At 34.2% G+C, this 21,358-nt stretch overlaps 1 pseudogene; it reads right to left on the bottom strand.

Moving 5' to 3' along the window:
- Positions 1 to 105: 105 nt before the first annotated feature.
- LOC106052417 (CD109 antigen-like) overlaps positions 106 to 21,358 on the bottom strand; it is a 101,998-nt pseudogene continuing 80,745 nt past the window's right edge.

Genomic DNA, 21,358 nt, shown 5'->3' with positions numbered 1-21,358 from the left:
ATTTAATATTCATGATATTATATTTATTTCACTTGATATACACCTTACAGAAGTGTGCATTGTAAACATTGTTGGTTCAAATTAAATAACACAGAACAACCTCTATACAGTTTAATAATGATTTATTCTGTTTAGTAGTTAGCATGATTAGTGCTGGAAGTTTGTCCTATTGTGTCCTCTTCATCTATGGGCAACAGTTGAGGCAAACATCACAGACAGTTGAGTCTCTTAAAGTTCGGGGCTGATAGAACACTGTTGCTTGATTAGCTTTTATTTAAAAAAAAAACAACATAAAAATAAGACCACTATAAAAATTGTGATAAAATCATTTTTAAATATCTATAGGATAATATGTAACTTCCAATAAAGAGGTATTTTATTTTAGTTTGTTTCACCGGCCAATTTCAGTACACAATTATTCAATTTTGCTGATTAGCGCTAATGTAAGGGACCAATAAAGAAAATACTGATATTAAATAAGTATCATAGAGCACAGAACAGTATGGAATATAAACTACTCAATGTTCACACAATGTTGGGAATAGATAGTTTTGTTTTCTTTTGGTACAAATAAAGTTTTGTTTTTTATTTTTCTTTTTTCTAAATAATTATTCTTTTTTAATGCAAGGAACATTAAGCCTTATTTTCTATGAATATTTACATGTAGGTAAATTTAATGCCAAACCCTAAAATGTTCACTTTACCTGGTTCATAATAATCATAGGTTCTGACATAGCTCTTCTGGGACTTAGCTACTTTAGCTTCACGGGTCATAACAATACTATAACACAGAGAAGACCCACTGATCTGTTTCATTGTAAAACATAGAAATATAAGAAAAACATATGCAAAGTTATTGACAGACATCAAATGTTCAAAATTATGACATATTTTGGAGTTAATGTATTGATATCAAATTGATTAATCACTCATTTTTTTTGAAAGCATGAGCGTAGCCTGAGGAGGGGGGGGGGAGATTCATGGTTCAATTTATCGTTCCAAAATGAAATAATTTTGTGAATGTTGTTTTGCTTTATTTTTTATTAGAGGGGATATTTTAATGTTAAGCCAGCAATACCTGGGGCATTTGAGGTTAAAAACTCCAATGAAAAAACTAAAACAAAGAACAATCACTAACTTCCATTAACGTAGCCAATGAGGGTTTTAGGCTCAAAATCACCATCCAGAGGATTTTGAGAGGAGGTTTGAGGTTCAATATGAAAAATTAAAGCAAACTACAGTCACCAAATTCCATGAGAGTAGCAAAAGGAGGTTTCGAGTTTTAACCCCTCTCCAGAGAATTGTGAGTTTAAACCCCCCTCCAGTGGGTTTTGAGGTTTAATCCCCTCTTCAGTAAAAAAAACTAAAGCGATTACAATCACCAAATCCCATAAATGTTGCTTGGGTGTGTGGGGGGGGGCACCTTTCTGGAAGTTTTGAGGTTTTAATCTCCCTCTTTAATAAGAACTATAAAACAACCTTTAGTCACCAAATTCCAAAAGTTTAACCCCCCCCCCCCCCACCCAACCCCTTCAGGGAATTTTGATGTTAAAAACTCCCTCTTCAATAAAAATATAAAGTAATCTATAGACACCAAAGTCCATGAGCATAGCCAAAGGGTGTTTTGAATTAAAAACCCTCTTCAGGGGTTTGAAGCCCTCTTTGATAAAAACTAAAGCAAACAACGGTCACCAAATGCCATGAGGAGGGTTGAGTTTTTAAATCCCACCAATAAAAACTAAAAGAAAACTACACTCTATAAATTCTGTAAATGTAGCCAAGGAGTTTTTCAGGTTGAATGCCCCTTCCAATAAAAAGAAAAGCAATGCTACAGTCTCTAAATAGCATAAAAAAAGCTACAAAGGGGTTTTGAAATAGAAAAACTGAAGTATATTTAGTCTCTGAATTGCAATGTAGACACATCAGGATATGATTTTTTTTTAGTTTCAAATACAGGAAATAATTCTTGGAGAACCGGAGCAAGGAAAGAATGTCTAGTGTCGTTCCCTTGTTGATCGTCCAAGAGCTGAGCCGAAGGCTCTTCGAGCTCTAAGTTTGAAAAAAAGCCTGTTTGAGCGTCAAACAGTAAAAAAAAACAACCTGTCTGAACCACTGTTCTGTCTGGGAGAGACCCAAGTCAATGCCTATATAAAGCATTGCTGTTTTCGATGCCTTTGGCCTCGGACGCATGCTTGGCTGGTCATGGCCGAAGGCCGAGACCACCAGAAGCCTCCGCCATTTTCCTTCGTTATACCAAGCTAACCATGGGGGACTTGCCATTTATGTAATGGACTCTTTTACAACTTTTACAATGGGTCGACTCTCGCCTACCCGTGAGCATCCCCACAGGAGTCTTGTGTTGCTACCCATTTAGCCTAACCACTTCCTCTAATGGTCGTTTCCACACGAGGGCCACGATAAGGCAGAGTAGCTTTGTTCGCGAGTGTCGTTCCCTGAACTCCAGAAAGAACATACGCTATGTATATATATAGTCTCCCCTGAATCTGCTAGTGCCCCCACCAAAAATATTTTTAAAATCATGGCTACGCCTATGGTAAAAGGTTATGGCCAAGGAAGGAATTGACTTAAAATTTGAATATAATTCACCTTGTCAAAGTATATTGCTACAATAGAGCCCTTTCTTTCTGATCTCTTTACACCTGCTACTTGTCCCAAAGTACTTAGGTCTGGCACAAACCCTGAAGGAATGCTAACTTCTTGGACAACCATGCCTGTATCATGCTTCAGCAAAAATCTAGAAATAAAACACTGTGGCTTTAAAAGATCTTGCTAGTTATTTAAAACTAAAACAATGATAGATATTGGCTTAATCTTGTAATGGTTGTGCTATAACAAAACCATTAGTGCCTAAAGGAAAATAGTTGCAAAAACGTTCATATTTTTATTATGCTTAAATTAACTAAAATTTTAAATTATGAATATACATAGACTTTAAAAACAAAGATATTTTATAACTGTTGACCAAATTTTTTATTTACCCTTCACAAATACACAATTTTATACAAATATTGACTGTTTTATTATTAAAGATATTTTAGAGAAAACAAATTATGTCTTTCAAATGTGTTAAAAGAGTCTTGGTGTAATAGTACTTAAAGAATACCTTTATTTCTAATGATATGTTAAAACTTCATTTTCTGTATTTATTTTAATTTAAGTATCGCTTTATAAATACATTGCAATGAGAATGATCTTATGATCTAACTTGAAAGATAGTGGACAAATGAAAATGTAAATGAAATGTATTTTACAATATAAAATAGTTATACAAGTAAAATGTTTCTTAAAACTCCAACAATTTCGTTTCTATTTTATTGGTTACTAGATCTCATTTGTAAACTTTAATTGTATGTTATTTAATGAGATTTAAACTTTACCGGTATAAGTAATTAAAAGTTTCCATTAATAATATAATAAATAGATTTTTTTTTTTAAGTTGGCCTACCATTTTTTTCTAAAGGTTTTAATTGAAGGCAAAAATACAAGCACACATATTTATTGAGACATCTTTTTTTTTTATTATTTTATTGTGCATTAACTTTTATGTAAGAAATATATTCCTTATTACTGATTTTATTATGGATAATAATTTCTAGTTCAACACCACCCCCCCCCCCCCCCGAAAAAAAAATAAGTTATAAAAAGTTTGTTATAGTTTAATTAATTTTTTTTAGTTTACTTTAACTATATTTTGAAATTCATGATAAACATTTAGTTAAACTACTTTATTTTAGTTGAAAACTAGTTTTAGTTTAACTTTTAAAATTTAGTTTAGTTCCCATCACTAATGGTTATACATGAAAATGTAGACATAGTGACGTGTATCAAAATGGTTAGTGTTATTTTCACACAAAAAAGTCAAGTGAAACAAATTTCAGACAGCCATTATAACTATAAATGTAATGACTGAAGATAAGTAGCACCTGTGTTAATGCAGTACCTGACGCAATGCTGTTAATAAATGGTACATTGTTAGTTACAAATTTGATATGAAACTTTCTCTCTGACTTTACACAAAAAATGTTTAGAATTGGCATTGGAATAGGGAGTGAGAGAATGATTCTAAAACTAAAGTTTTTTAAATTTGAAAATAAAAGTAAAATATAGATGTAAAATTAATCATCAGACCATCTAGTTCTATAATTTTTATGTAAACTACTTGGATAACTATTTACCTCTCTTTGGAACTTAGCATGTACCATTTTTGGATATCACTGGAGCTACAAACCTAGATATTTTGTGCTCAATGAAAATGAATTAAAAAAAAAAACTTCCTTACTTAGTGCAGACCATTATATTAAAAGAATCCAACTTGTCATCTAACAGAACTGTGTTCACATCAAAAACAGGCTTGGACAATTCTTTCAGGACATTAAAACTGTATTCAATCTAGAAAATTATTTGATATTTTAACAAGATTTAATGTAAAATGAATTCTGCAATATACTCATGTTTTTATTATAATATTTACATTTAGGTCTACCTAGTCTAATTAAAAAAACTAAGATGTGAACATTGCATTCATGCTACAATATTGCAATCTAGTTTTTTTTATAATATATAAATAAATAATAATTACATAGAATCTTACTTACATCTAAAAGTGCAAGGCCTGAACCAGAAGCAGTGATACTAAAATCTTGACTATTGCTTTGAATCTAGAGAAAGTTTAAAAAAACAACAAAAAGTGTCAAATTTTGGAAACAAAAATAAATGACTGAAATACAAGATAAATTTTGTAGAATTAATTAATGGTTTGTAGCTTTTCCCATTAAGATAAACACCGCTCACACATAACATTTGAGAGAAAAATTCTTGGCTGTTGGTAATTCAATAATTCTTTAAAAATCATTAAAATTTGAAATTTATATCAGAAAATGTTTTTGTCTACTATATCACAATACCTCTTGAATTTGTAGTGATAAAGCATTTTCACTGTTCACATTCATTGTCAGATGTGTGTTCATGTCTGACACATAAATGGTAATGTTAGTATCAGGCCTGAATGACTTGCTGCCATAAGAAGAAAGTGCTTGTAGTCCTACAACTGTGTCCTGCGGATTGTATGGTAGAAGCTAATGAATCAGTTAGGCCTATATTGTCTTTAACTACTGGCTATATCAAAGTCACTGATCACTGAAGTAGTACAGTCAAGAAAGTATTTTTGCTTTGTTTTCAACTTGTTGCAGATGTATTATAATAATAATAAGACTACAATAAATTTGTTTCCCTTAAATAAATTTAAATCCAGCAGATACAGATAATGACATTTAGTGCTTTTTAAAATTATAATAATAATTTGATAATAGGCTTATAATACTGTTAGCAACTGTAATTTAGGCTCAAAGGTGCTCTATAACAGACATTGAAAAATAAAACAAGAGTTTAAAAAAGCAAATAAATCAAAATGAGCTTTTAATTGGCAATTCTTGATGATTTTCTCAATAGAACATTTCATTTGTCAGATCAATGGGAAGCACATTCCAAATTTTTGGTTTGTGTACTGAAAAAGCCTGAACATGGTAACAACAAGAAGGGATGAGTCAGTAGGGTGCAGGGCTTTCTAGGGAATATTAGATTGATCAGGTCACTAAAGTACAAAGGCATTTCATAATTATAGATAAACTGATGACAAAGTGTGGAAGTTTGGGTTAGGGTTAGGGAGTTAACAAAATGTGAACAAAATAAACAGCCTATTCCAAAGAAAGAGCAAAAGTGAAAAGTAAGTGTTCCATGGGAGGAAACAGGCAAACATAACATGGCTATCTAAATAGTTCAAAGTGTGCATTCTCCAACTAAATTTACCTGAGTAGACACAAAACCTCCCTGTGCATTTTTCTGTAATGTTAACCACCTAACAGATGGAAGAGCCTCATCAAGACGCCCCAGAGAACTATAGGTCAATATAGCATATGATGTAATCAAAATGTCAATGGGTCTGGCCTGAAGACGAGGAGGGCGCCAGTTGATAAATCTGTTTAACTCTTCATTGTTCACTGTGCTGTTGGCACTCCAGTACTCAAGACCTCCTGATGAATTGATTATTACATAAGGTCTTATAAAATTCAGATATAGAACTTATACGATCAAAATTGCACTTGCTCAATTTATATACCAGCGCTTTACCCAAATTTTATAACAAGCATGTCGAAATAACTCAACAATTTAATTAATAAATTTACTAACCTACTTTACTGGTACTATAGCTTCTAGATAAAGTTTTTATTTTTATTATAAGAGGGAATCATTCATAAATAAGCCTACTACAAACTTAAACCTTTAAAAAATAGATCTAGTGAAATAAATATAAGCATTCAATTACCTTCTTGTTTAACAAATGTCAACAACTTTTCAAATGTTGATTGAGCAAGTTGACTTTTTGCTTCAGCTAAAGCATAACTGGTCACAGCAAGAGAAAACTGGTCATCAATTGAATCAGCAAGCATCAGCCTTTCTAAATTTCTTGTAGCATTTAGAGTCGCATTACCCAATAGATAGTATCTACACTTGTTATTGTTTTTGCAATACTATAAAGATAAAACAGAACTTCTTTGAAAAGGTTTACAATTTTTAAAAAAAAATCTCTTAAAGTGTCAAAATATATGTGCTAATTTTTTTCATTTTTGTAATGGTATTACAATTTTTAATTGTGCTTTGAAGTGATCAAGCTAAATACTTATAATCCAATAAAAAATTAAAGCTAATCATTTTAAAAAAATCTTAATGTGTGTCTTTCAAAAGGTAGAATGTTTTGTCACTGAATAGCCCTAAAAGCTTTTGTTTGCTTTATTTGTGGTAAAATAAGTAATTCATAAATGAATATTTATTGTCCCATACGATTTCTCAATTTAGCATTATTTTTGGATTTAAAATGCATTACTTCAGGTTAAGCCTATCGTTTCGATTTCTTTTTAAGTTGTAAATGTTAACAGAATAAAAAAAACTCTATTCTGTTTATGTCAAATAATACCTGAACATCAGCAAGCTCCGTGGCTTTGAGCAGTGCAACTAATACAAATGCAGTTAAGGCTGGACCAGCAGTTGTTCCCTAGACCAAATAGAATTTTTGAAAATGGAAGAAATAGCATTCCGTTCAACATGTTTTTATTCATATTTTACATTGTAAGTTAATTGATAGCTTGCATTTATTATAAAGTATATAAAATCAATTAATATTCTAGTACATAGTTATCATAGACAACATACTATTGTAAATGTCAATAACTTTTCCAATGGAATGTCGATGAGATTTAAGGAACCTAGCCCTTTGTTTCTTGCCAAATGTATTTTGTTAACGTGGCGTCATATGAAGAAGCTTTTCAAAACTAAAGATAATTAAGATGTATTAATAGAGAACTTTTCAGACATACATTTCAAATCAGGCAATCCTCTGTCCATTTAAAAAAAAAATCACAAAAAATATTGACTTTATAAGTTTTCAAGTTTGAAATCCTGAAAAGTTCTTTTATGCTTTTAAATATTACATTTTATTATTATTATTATTATTATTATTATTATTTTGTACATATTAGTTAATTAGTCGTCTATATAAAGCTAACGCTATAATGTTAAACTATTTCAATAAGGAGCTCTTTAAAGTCTATAAAGGAAAGCATGTTCATTTGATGTTTAATATTTTCTAATTTAAAATCTTACATTTTTATCTTTTAGTAACTAATGTTAAAATGTTAGAAAAAAAACAAAATTCGACACTCTTTTTAACATTCAGAACAACTATCAACGAATGTTGGTAATTAGTAATTAATTAATTAATGGTAATTGGTAATGTATTATGGCACAACACAAAGAACTAAACAATAACTTTTTATTTGGGAAGATTTGAGGAGAAAGCTTGGGGGGACACCCTGAACTTACTGCATCGGCTGACACCCACCCATACTAACACCACTGCACACACATAGTTAAAAACCCAACCTTAAGTCAATCGTTATAATGTAATAATATTAATATCTTTTGCAATATCATAATAATAAGATCAAATTTGAGGAGTGGGTAAAAAATTGTATTTTCAAGGGTTGAATCTCAAACTAGAAATAATAACTATCACAGTACCAACAACTATGAAATAACCTGAGCATAAAAACAGTTTAAATTATATTCATAATAAAAAAAAATTTTTCCTAACAAACAATATGTAAACTGTTTTTAGATACATAATAATAATAATAAGGCTTGTCTTCGAGTCCGAAAATTAAAGAGGGTCGGGAATACTTTACTAATAAATATAAAACTATTTATAAGTAAAAAAAATAAATCTATTCTGATGTATTTTACAATTGTGTGCTTACCTGAGTATTTCTGTCTAAAACTTTACCAAATTCATTAAAGGATCCATCAAGATTTTGTCTGTCTATTAACAGCATTGATGCTTTAAGAATGATTTCTTTATCCACAAAAATAAACTCTTGAGCTTCAGCAAATGATGTTACCACTAAAGCTGTTAGCCTGTGAATGAAGCATCACTGTGTTTTGAGTTGACTGCTTGAAAGTCAAAGTCAGATTTAAAAAAAAACAACTAAAAAAGCTATTGAAAAAATTATTTCACTATCATCTTATCTTTTTTTATCTTATATAATACAGATGTTACTTCAAAAAAATAGATGATTACGTCCTACGCGTCATGCTAAGTCACTGGTTTTCCTGGCTATCTCAGGCAACCCATTCTATGCTCTTATAGCACTAGGGAAGAAGAAGCATTTGTACAAATGGAACGAGGAATGTGCCTTTATCCTTGTGTCTTTTAATGTATTTTGTTAGATTTTTTTTGGTATTTTAAGATTTTGTATATTTAATTGCTTCTTTACTTTTGCATCTTCTATCCTAAAGGCTTTCTAAATTTAGTGATTTTACTAAATATGTTACTCTAGTCAAATGTGAATATTCGTTTGTTATGAATCTCACTGCTCTATTTTGTGTCTGTTTCAGTTTCTTAATGTTTTCTTGAGTTGAGAGGTCCCAAACAGAGGATGCATATTCTATTATTGGCCTAACAAAGGTTATAAAAAAATTAATTTTATGTTCTTATTTGATTTATAGAAATTTTTTAAAATAAACCCTACTGCTTTGTTTTGATTTTTATAGTTTCATCAATATAGGGATTCCATGACAGTTTTTCATTTATTATAACACCTAAATATTGTTATAAATCTGCCATGCGCACCGCCATCCAGGCTAGTGCAGAATGTGCGCACTTCTAGAAACTAGACTGAAAAAGATGTCAATATTAGGAGAAGAACGATTTCTGCCCAAGTCGAGAGCCGATATGAAGAGACTGGCCTTAAGGCAGATGTTGTTATAATGTATTTGTGATGTCTTGTAAATAAATATTGTTGCCTTGATTAGTTGCCTCCCTTAAATTGTTACGTTGGTGTCAGAGGTGGGATCGGGCGACTCAACGGAGGGTTCAGGTAGGAGATTATTTAAAATGACATCTATGAAACGGCTAGACGAGCTGGAATTGAAGAATCTGAAAGTAGAGCTCTAGTGGAGGCGTCTGAAACGCTTTGAAAAGAATAGAGACATTCTTAGAGCACGTCTTTGGCAAGCTCTGGCTGATGAAGGGGAGGATCTGGAAACATATTTGTTTGAGGTGGATCCAGTCTATCCAGATATCGGTGAGTTTCTGAAAACTATGAAATCGCTACAAGACATATACGACTCGATACATGAAAAAATGAAAACGATGGTGAACATGATCGGGAACAAGGTGGATGAGATTGTATTGAAAAAGGAAGGCCAAATAGACCCAAGTGATAAATTGGTTTTGGAATCGAAAGAAGGAATAATGAAGGATCAGTTACCTGGTCAGGACTGTGGCTGCACGAACAGTGGTGATGGAGGCGACGATCTCAGCGGTATATTTCGAATCGAAACAAAAGAAACAAATGAAGAAACAAGAGAAGTCTGCTATGTGCCTGAAGTTTTTGTTCCTGGTGTACCTACAACGAGTACCTCAATGAGCTGAACAGATCAAAAACAACGTTGGGTTTGCGTTCAAGCTTGCTGCTGTGGACTTTAAAGACCTCTGTTTATCTGTCAGTACCTTTGATGAGAACTCAAACCATGAAAGCCCCAAGACAGTTTCTGATTCCTGGCCTTAGATGTCGTCGGGTGAAATTGCGAATACAGGCCCCAACAATGGTCGAGACAGAAACAACGAATTTGACTTTGCCTGCGGCATAAGAGAGAACTCGATGCTTGACAACTGCATCCAGGCGATTGACAAGAATTGTAAATGCGGCGCCTAGTGGGAACAGTGCCCATGCCAAGAAACCCAGCAACAAGGTCTGAACTTAGCAGACATTTGTACTTCTGCCTACATCAGTGAGAGTGACTTGAACGATGGTGGATCGATTCCAGCAGAACCTGATGCAGTGGTGGATGAACATTCGCTTATGGAACATTACAAGAGTTCTTCATGGACAAACCTTACAGATGAAGCTAAGAAAGACTATGTGTTTGAAAATATGGCTACCTGTGGGCCTACAACTGTATTACGAGACACATCGTTGCCTCGTTAATTTGCCTCCCTTAGATTATTACAATATTTTGCGTTTTTAGTCTGTGTACTGGTTTACCATGAATAAAATAAGATCACTACGGAATTCCAACAAAATTCACCAATATCATGAAACAGTTATACGATGACTCATCATGCCAAGTAATACACAATGGTAAGCTATCCAACCCTTTTCAAGTAAAAACAGGAGTACGACAGGGATATATGCTTTCGCCCTTGATATTTTTGCTGGTGATTGATTGGGTCATGAGACAGACAGTCTTAGATAATCAAAGCTGCATACAATGGACACTAACACAACATTTAGAGGACCTGGATTTCGCCGATGACATCTGCCTCCTCTCCCATACACAACAAAATGTTCAGACCAAACTCACCAGACTCTCAGAAATAGCGAAAAAGACTGGACTTCTAATCAACAAAAAGAAAACAGAAGTTATGAGGAACAACAACAGACAAGAGAACCCAATCATGCTACAGTGAGAGAACATGCTTGATACGGACCGCTTCACTATTTATCTGGGAAGTAGAGTTAGTAAAGACGGCGGAGCTGATGATGATATACTAATTCGGATCAATGAAGCTAGGTCTGCCTGTCACCGGGTAGTTATATTTTGATACTGGGATATTACTGTTGGTTTATCGATGTAGGCGTGGTGGTGACATTGGGTTCATATTATAATGCGATCATACTTCACTTGCACAGAATAAGGAAATGACACTTGATATAGCAGACATAAATAATAATTTTAATATAAGCAATAACACCATATAGTGAATATGATACACAATTCAATTTAGGAATGATCAGTATTAATCCTCTATAGAAATATGGCGAATATAATAATAACTTAGTAACTATTCTTACTCCTTGTATTAACTGTCTACCAATAAGTAACTCTAACAACTCTTTCTCTCAACTGTCTATTATCAACTCCTTTAAGCAACTAACTCAACTGACTATATCAAGTGACTCTATCAAGTGCTTGCTACCAACTCCCTATTTTGATTGACTGCCCTTAACCCTGGTTCACTTAAGGTCAAAAGTGTTCACCTTAGGGCAACATGAGTTGTGAATAACATTCACAATATTGAAATAACATTCACAACATTGAAATAGGGTTTCTACACTATGGAACCAACTTTGAGGTGGTGACACTGCCTTTTCAACTCTTCATACAATCTCGCGCTCTAAGGCACTATCTCTACATAACAAAATACGAATCTATAATACAGACGTTAAGTCTGTCCTTCAGAAATTTGGAGAGTCACTAAAACAAATATGGAAAAGCGCCAGACTTTTGTTAACTGATGCATACGCCGGATATTAGGAATTATGTGGCCAGAAAGGATAACTACTATCGATTTGTGGGAGAGAACTAATGAAGCAAAGTTTGTTTTAAGGATGTTAGTTTTAGTTTCATTATCAATATGTGTTAAGTTATCTTCTTTTTATGGTGCTATGCCTGTTGTTTCCATATTCTTAGACTTAATTTATGACCATAAGTTTTGTTGTTATCCTTATATATCCTTATATATTACATTGTTTATGTATTCACTCTGCAACTGTCAGCTTGCTTTTTGGGTTAGGGGTTTAATTTTAATATACTCTTTCTGCTTTAGTTTCTTTAAATTTTCTAAATAGGTTTTCCTTCTATTTATAAAGCTTCTAGATTATTTATTTATTTTGTTTCATGTGCAACTAGTTGATATATGATTTTCTATACTGTTAATGAAATTCCAGAGGTCATTGAATGGTTGGTTTAATAAAAAATGCTAAAAAAAAAGTGCAATGACTTTTTGTATAAGAATTTTATAAGATAAACATACAATATAATAGTTTTAAAAAATAGAGTGCATTGGAGTTTCATTATCTTAGGTTGTAATTATAACTGAAACCAGCTATTTCCACACAAATTTATTCAGTTTCTCTAATCAAAAAGGGATATTTCTATCCATATTATTAGTCTATGTATATTTTTTTTATCAAGAGCAGAAAAGTAACACATCTACACACACACATGCATGCACGCACACTCACATGCGCACACAGCCGCATGCACACACACACACACACACACATATATTTATAATGTATATTATAGAAATAGTTGTGCAAAATTTCAGCCTTATCCGAGAATGGGTGAGGGAGAAATAACGTGTGCAAACTTTTTACTAGATAGACAGACAGAGTGAGTTGATATATAAGCCTGAGGAGCATCAGTCAAGAAAAACAGTCTAGTATTTTGTAGAAGCAAAGTGTAGAGATTGTTTATTGTACATGTATATTGTAGATATTTTAGGTAGGTAATACATTTTAGTGTTGTTTGTTATGTATTCTTATTATTAAATACATTTTCTATATGTCAATCTATATTCCTATGTGCTGTTTCTGGAAAACTGGTGAGTAGTGGTGCCAATAAAGTACCAAGCATCGGGCTCCAGATATGCTCACTACGTCTTTGCCAAAGATTAACCTACAGAGATGTCTTCAAGTAAGATCTGAGGACTAAAGGCATCAGTAAAAATATGTGGGAGGAAATCGTGCAAGATTGGACAACATGAAGACAGACCTCACTAAGAGAAAATGGAATAAAGCAGCCTTAGACCAGAGGACGAGAAAGAAAACTTTTTCCACCAAATAGCCCTAAAACTGGGGCATTCACATGCACAAACTGTGGCAAATTTCGCACTCAAGAATTGGCTGTTTAATCAGGTCAGATTCTTAAGGGACTAATGTGGCATGTGGCGCCCTTCTGAAAGTGGTGCCGGGATATCATGCCCCCTCACTACGCCTATAATTTTGGGCGCCTCTTGGGTCTCCTTCTCTCCACAAGCTTAGCATAGAATATGTCCTTAAGATTTTTTTTTGTTTGGCATGCCCTAGCCAATGTAGTTTTCTCTGTGTGAACTGCATATTGTCCAGTTTCAAAACTTCCTGGTTGGAGACATGATCACTCCAGCAGATGTGCACATTATTCATCATGGTTTCATACCAGCACACACATATAATCTATACATATTTGATTTACAACTGTCTGGGATGACTACTAGGTAATGAGACTCTAAAAGATTATAAAACTGAGGAATGTGATTCTAATTTTATTCACATACAAATGCTGTTCAAGATCAAAATGGTTTCCAGTTTGTTTACTTTTACTAGTTACAACTTAGAAAACTATTAATACTTAAGTTAACTTGTATATGTATATGTAGCAATCACCAAGCATGTTTTACAAAAAAAAATGTTTTTAAAAATCTTACCAAGTACTGGAACTTAAATCATAATCTCCAAATGCACTAAAACCATTATCATATCTCTTGTAGGTTAGTTGTCGTTGATATCCTAAAATAAATAATAAAAACATGATAACAAATACATTTACAAAATATTTACTTATTTGTATACAAATTTAACAAAACATATAATCCGATACTCTTAAGCGAGCAATTATTGTAAAATGTATGTATTTCCTATACTCTTAACCGAGCAATATATATATATTTCGAAAACGGCTCTAACGATTTTCTTTAAAATTTCAAGGAATGTGAATATTAATGAGAAAAAAATTCTCAGCTCATTGGCCACATCGGGAAAACTCGAGGTCGACCGTTATAACGGTTTGAAAATGTCTCGTTATCGAAACATTAATTTTTGCTAAAATGTTTTATGAATGAAGTTTTTTTCCATTTTTCATTGTGACATCAAAGGGAAAAAACTTGACATCGCATACGTCACTAGGTTCACAGCATTACACTAAGACATTTCTTCGCAAACAAGAAAAAGTTTTAATGATTCAATTGGCGTAATTAAACATTTGCGCACCATCTTATTGTACATTGATTCATTATGAAACTATGGAAGAAAAATAATGAAATTAAATATCTTTATTTATGATTAGTTATTGTGTTTTAAGGCTTTATAAATTGTTTACACTTTAATTGCGTACACCCGTAGGTAGCTTTTACTTTGTTATTATTTTGCTGGTGAATTATTGCAATGTGTTCAAGCTTCGAAGTCTACTGTCCCATACCAAAATATAGGAAATGGTCATAACACAGCTTATCTATGCCTTACTTGCACACACTGAACATAATACCAAGGACCGGCCCTAACATTTGCGGGGCCCTATGTGAAATGGATTGCGCGCGGCCCAGTCAGGGTAGGAATAAGATAAGTGAAAATTAAGATTTCGTAATAGAAAATAAATTCGTCTTTGCATTACATTTTCATTTAATGAAAGCTGACAATGACTTTTTTTTTATCGCGCTTAGGATTGGCGTTTACCATATTGATTGACACCCTAAAATGACAATTTTGTCTATGTTAAGGACATTTTTATGAGTTTTCAGGAGATTTTAATAATTTCAGGAGATTGCCAGGACGCTACTATATTTTGCTATTTCAGGAGATTTCCAGGAGCTCCTGAAAATAAAGAGACTACGGTACCCTATTATAAGTTATAATGGTTTCATTTAATAATTTACACCTATAATTAGCGCGGGGCTTATGAAAGTTCGGAGCCCACTGCGGCCGCATAGGTTGCAGTGGCCTAAGGAAGGCCCTGATGATATCCAGCTCACGGTCAACGAATTTTCATTACGCCGCCGCCTCTTTTGGTTTAACTATAGGCCTCGGAAAAACGGAAGTCACTGAAGTCATGTTTCAGAAGTCACCCAATAAAATCTATTTAGCCCCAAAGATCAGCGCGAATAGGCATCCCTTAACGTGGTAGAAAACTTTACATATCTGGGAAGCATAGTATCAAATGACGTGTTGCTTGAAAGGGAGGTTAATATGTGATCAGGGTTAGTCGTGCTTTTGAACGCCTTCAAGCGAGAGTGTGGCGAAATCAATTGCTCCGCCTGCCTACAAAAAATCAGTGTCTACCAAACAATGGTTCTCTAAATCCTCTTTGTTGATCTGAGACATAGTCTAAGTCAGGAGACAAAGACATATTACTGAATTTGAACCAAGTAGACAACATAGAAGATATAGTAGTACAAGAAAATGGAATTCAAAAACTATTAGCCAACACCAAACCAAATAAAGCTTCTGGACCTGATGGTATTCCAGCTAGATTACTCAAAGAACTAAGTAATGAGCTAGCCCCAGTGTTCAAAATACTCTTTCAGGCTTCACTTAACCAGAGCAGAGTACCAAAGGACTGGAAAGAAGCTAATGTCACCCCCCTATTTAAAAAAGGAGAAAAATCTGACCCAGGGAACTACAGACCAGTATCACTTACCAGCATCACATGTAAAATCCTAGAACACATAATATGTAGCAACATCATGAACCACTTAGACAAACATAATGTCCTCACACCATACCAACATGGCTTTAGGAAATATAGATCATGTGAAACACAACTAATAGGACTAATTGATGATTTTTCAAAAGGTTTAGATAATAGTGAACAAATAGATGCTATCTTACTAGATTTTTCTAAGGCTTTTGACAAAGTTCACCACCATAGTTTGCTTAAAAAATTAAAATATTTCGGCATTAATGGTCCACTGCATCAGTGGATTAAAGACTTTCTGATAGGGAGAGAACAAACTGTAATAATAAATGGCTCTAAATCAACACCGATAACAGTAAACTCAGGTGTACCTCAAGGTACAGTCTTGGGTCCACTACTATTTTTAATTTACATAAATGATTTACCAAATTGCATTAGTTCAGGAACAAAAGTCAGATTATTTGCAGACGATTGCATAATATATAGAACAATAAAAACAACACAAGACACAGATATTTTACAAAGAGAATTAGATGAATTACAGAAATGGGAATCAAATTGGAGCATGTCTTTCCACCCAGAAAAATGTCAGTTGTTAAGAGTAACAAAAAAACTAAAACAAATTAATTCCACTTATCTTATTCATGGCAAACCAGTATCACAGACTAAAAACGCAAAATACCTAGGTGTTATAATAAATGAAAAACTATCATGGAATCCACATATTGATGAAACTACAAAAAAATCAAACAAAGCATTAGGATTTATTAAAAGAAATTTCTATAAATCAAATAAGAACATAAAACTAAAATGTTACTTAACCTTGGTTAGGCCAATAATAGAATATGCATCCTCCGTTTGGGACCCCTCAACTCAAGAAAACATTAAGAAACTGGAACAGACACAAAATAGAGCAGTGAGATTCATAACAAACGAATATTCACATTTGACTAGAGTAACACCTTTAGTAAAATCACTAAATTTAGAAAGCCTTCAGGACAGAAGGCTCAAAAGTAAAGTAGCAATCATACATAAAACACTGAACCATAATCTTCAAATACAAAAACAAAATTTAATAAAATACTCTGAAAGACACAAAGATAAAGGCACATTCCTCGTTCCATATGCTAGGACAAATTTGTACAAATACTCCTTCTTCCCTAGTGCTATTAGAGCATGGAATGGGTTGCCTGAGCTAGCCAGGAAAACCAGTGACTTGGCAGAATTTAAGTCATTGGTTAATATGCATGACTAAATGCATGACGCGTAGGACGTAATCATCTTCTTTTTTGAAGTAACGTCTGTATTATATAAGATAAGATAAGATAAGTGCTTTATAGAAAGCACACCATTATGGAAGGTGGCAAGACCGCACTACAAACAGCGATGTTCTTGCGAAGTGGTATGAACTTCTTATAGTCCGACAGTCACGCTGGGAAGGGTACTTATCCCGTATCCTGGACGAACATATGCTAAAGGCAATCTTTTTTTTAGTGAGCTGAAATTGTCGGAGTAACAGAGATGCCCCACAATAACGCTTCTTAAGAATACTAACTCGATGTTTTTAAGTATCTTAGGAAAACGCTATTTTACTTTGTTACAAAGTGCACGTTTTACCATATAACGTAGAGTTTTTGTATCACTTGATGCTCCGTACTAAAGCCATAATGAATATACTGTAATAACTTAAGTGAGGCAACTCAACGAGGCACATCGATATTTATTGACAAGACATCACAGGTACACAAACAACATCTATCTTAGTCACAGTCTTTTCACTTCGGCTCTCAACTTGGGCGGAAATCGTTCTCTCTTCATGTCAACATCCTGTTCTGGTTTGGTTACTAGAAGTGCGCATCTCTGCACTAGCCTGGATGGTGGTGCGCATGGAAAAGTCATAACATTGCCCCCTCTTAGCACTTTTCGTCCCGAAAAGAAACACTGCAGTGGAGCTTTGACAGTTCAGGTGGAACCACAGACGTTAGGGTGTCTGTTGCCCACAAAGCCATCTGCACAGTTTCCCATGGTCGTCGCTTCCTCTTCTTCCAGTTGGCCAGTCTACGCTTGAGGCGATATCGTGGTCGCTGCTTCGACCTCATGACGAAAGTCGCTGATGCCAGCCAGCTGACACATGGAGAGTTAGTGGAGGTCAGGGTTGCCAGCCACGTAACACAAATGGATGTTGTGGTGATCACCGTAGATTCCAGGTTTGTTGTTCTAAGACGCTGAGTCAGCGGACCTTTTCCATGGACGTGTCGTGACACAGTTGTAGGCCCTCAGCTAGCCATGGTTTCAAGCACATAGTCTTTCTCAGCTTCATCTGTAAGGTATGCCCATAAAGCATCCTTGTAATGTTCATCCACCACTACATCAGGTTTCGCTAGGATTAATTCACCACCGTTCAAGTCACTTTCACTGATGTTGGCAGAAGTACACATTTCTGTCAAGTTCAGGTCTTGTAGCTGGGTTTCTTGGCATGAGCACTGTCCCCGCAGGACGCCGCATATACAGTTCATGTCAATCGCCTGGATGCAGTTGCCAAGTATGGAGTTCTCTCTTATGCCACTGCCAAAGTCAAATTCGTTGTTTCTGCCTCGGCCATTGTTGGGGCCCGTATTCGCAATTTCACCCGACGACATCCAAAGCAAGGAATCAGAAATGGTCTTGAGGCTTTCATGGTTTGAGTTCTTATCAAAGGTACTGACAGATAATCAGAGGTCTTTAAGGTCCATAGCAGCCAGCTTGGACGCAGACCCAACGTTGTATTGATCTGTCCGGCTCGTTGCAGGTATACCAGGAAAAAAGTTTCAGGCACATAACAGACTTCTCTAGTTTCTTCATTTGCTTCTTTTCTTTCAATTCTGCATATCCCATTTAGATCGTCTAGCAATCGTTGTCACGTTTCTCGCCCTGAAAGTCATCCTCGCCAGACTTGCCCACAACACAGTCACAGACAGCGCTCCAATCCCCAGCGCCTCCATCACCACTGTTTGTGCAGCCACAGTCCTGACCAGGCAACTGCTCCTTCCCTAACGAGTTTATTCCTCCTTTTGCTAGCGACACAATTTTATCACTTTGGTCTATTTGGCCTTCTACTTGCAATACACTTTCATCTACTTTACTCCCCATCCTATTAATTTGTTCACGCATTGTATCAATTTTTTACTGTATCCTGCCAAAGAACTCAACAATCCCAAGTTCAATTTCAAATTTGTAGGTCTCAGGATCTTCTTCTTCATCGACCAAGGCTTGCCGCAGACGATCCGTGAGCGTTTGCCTGCTACCGAGGGATTTTAAACCTCGGTCCCGAAGCTCTTGTCGTAGCTCTTTAATTGAGAGCTGATGTAATAGCTTTAAATATGTCATTCTAATCAAAGCCTACCTCCTCTCGTTGAGTTGCCTATAATCCCACTTCTGACACCAATTGTAATAACTTAAGTGAGGCAACTCAACGAGGCACATCGATATTTATTGACAAGACATCAAAGGTACACAAACAACATCTATCTTAGTCACAGTTTTTTCACTTCGGCTCTCAACTTGGGCGGAAATCGTTCTCTCTTCATGTCAACATCCTGTTCTGGTTTGGTTACTAGAAGTGCGCATCTCTGCACTAGCCTGGATGGTGGTGCGCATGGAAAAGTCATAACAATACTAATTGCAATATTAAATGTTTAAACGTAACCATTTTAGAAGTTACACTGCAAAGGCTTTCCTCCAAGCCAATAATATTCCAATAGTTTAGCTCAAAAGATCAATGTAAAACGTTACGACCTGAGCTGTGTTTTTTCTTCACTGTTGGGGGGGGGGAATTAAAAAACTTTCTATTCTAATTGCCATGTAAACTTACATTGAGAACTAACAGAACGAAAAAGCAACTCTTCAGATTGATAGTCTTTACCCGAACGTTCATATTCGTAATTACACAAAATATTCCCAAAATGACTTCGGGTATACATCCTCCATTAAAAATTATTTAACCGAGCGAGGCTCGGTCACCTGGTACTAAAAGTAATATTGGGTAGATTTTTTAAAATACATTTTAAAAATTCATTTTTCATAAATATTAGGTCTAAAAGAATAAATTAAAGTATTAGCATGTCTTTAATTATTAGAATTTTTCAAACAATCTTTTTTTTCCCTTTAATTGATTTGTTTAAATGAGAAATGTTGTTGATGTTGATATCAAAATATTATTTCTATACTCGTAACTTTCTTTTTAACTATATTAGTCATTTTTTTAAAATTTATTTTTGGTTAACTTTACCATTGTCATATATATTGTAATAACTTAAGTGAGGCAACTCAACGAGGCACATCGATATTTATTGACAAGACATCACAGGTACACAAACAACATCTATCTTAGGCACAATCTCTCCATAGTGGCTCTCTACTTGGGCGGAAATCATTTGTCTCCTAATATCAACATCCTTTTCTAGTCTGGTTACTAGAAGTGCACACCTCTGCACTAGCCTGGTTGGCAGTGCGCATGGCGGAGTCATAGCAATATATATATATATATACATATATACATATATATATACACATATATACATATATATCAGTGTGGAGAAGGAGTTTTTAATCATATATCATATTCGATTCTGTGGTAACAATTGCTGAAATCGCTGACTAAGAAGAGTATAGCATTTTTTATGGATGTGTAAACCCAGCTATGACCTACATAATTTGTAATACATGACACACACAAAAACTCTTGTCTGCTTGGAATTTATTAATCAATTTATTAATTTATTAATTCCGTAAGGATCAATAAAGCAGTCTTAGTCTTAGTCTGAATTTATTTAACTTTTTGTTGTTAAATAATTCCACAGTCTTTATAAGAGCTCCAAAAAGAGACAAAATAAAAAAAATTATTTACCATTATTTAACAGATCAATGATCTTCTTATTCAGTTCTTTAGATAGTTGATTTGTAGCCTTTAAATATCTGCCTATGTGGATGTTAGGTGTAAACTTGACCAGGCTTTGTTCCCCACACCCAGTTGGTAATGTTAAAAGAGATGTGAGACTTTGTACAGTTGATCCAATTAGGTCACCTAAAAAACAGAGGAAAAGTTTGGTGATTAAATCATGATGGACAAGAATCAGGCTCTTGACAAAATGTTATTATATATTTTTATACATAATACACTTTGTCTATGAGATAATAAGAAATACACTTTGTGCTGTCTATGAGATAATAAGAAATACACTTTGTGCTGTCTATGAGATAATAAGAAATACACTTTGTGCTGTCTATGAGATAATAAGAAATACACTTTGTGCTGTCTATGAGATAATAAGAAATACACCTTGTGCTGTCTATGAGATAAGAAATACACTTTGTGCTGTCTATGAGATAATAAGAAATATACTTTGTGCTGTCTATGAGATAATAAGAAATACACTTTGTGCTGTCTATGAGATAATAAAAAATACACTTTGTGCTGTCTATGAGATAATAAGAAATACACTTTTAGCTGTCTATGAGATAAGAAATATACTTTGTGCTGTCTATGAGATAATAAGAAATACACTTTGTGCAA

Source organism: Biomphalaria glabrata, chromosome 8 (assembly GCF_947242115.1).
Source record: "Biomphalaria glabrata chromosome 8, xgBioGlab47.1, whole genome shotgun sequence".
In the NCBI taxonomy this organism is placed as follows: Eukaryota; Metazoa; Mollusca; class Gastropoda; family Planorbidae; genus Biomphalaria; species Biomphalaria glabrata.
The sequence above is the reverse complement of the archived record's forward strand: the minus strand, read 5'-3'. Positions and strand labels throughout refer to the sequence as shown.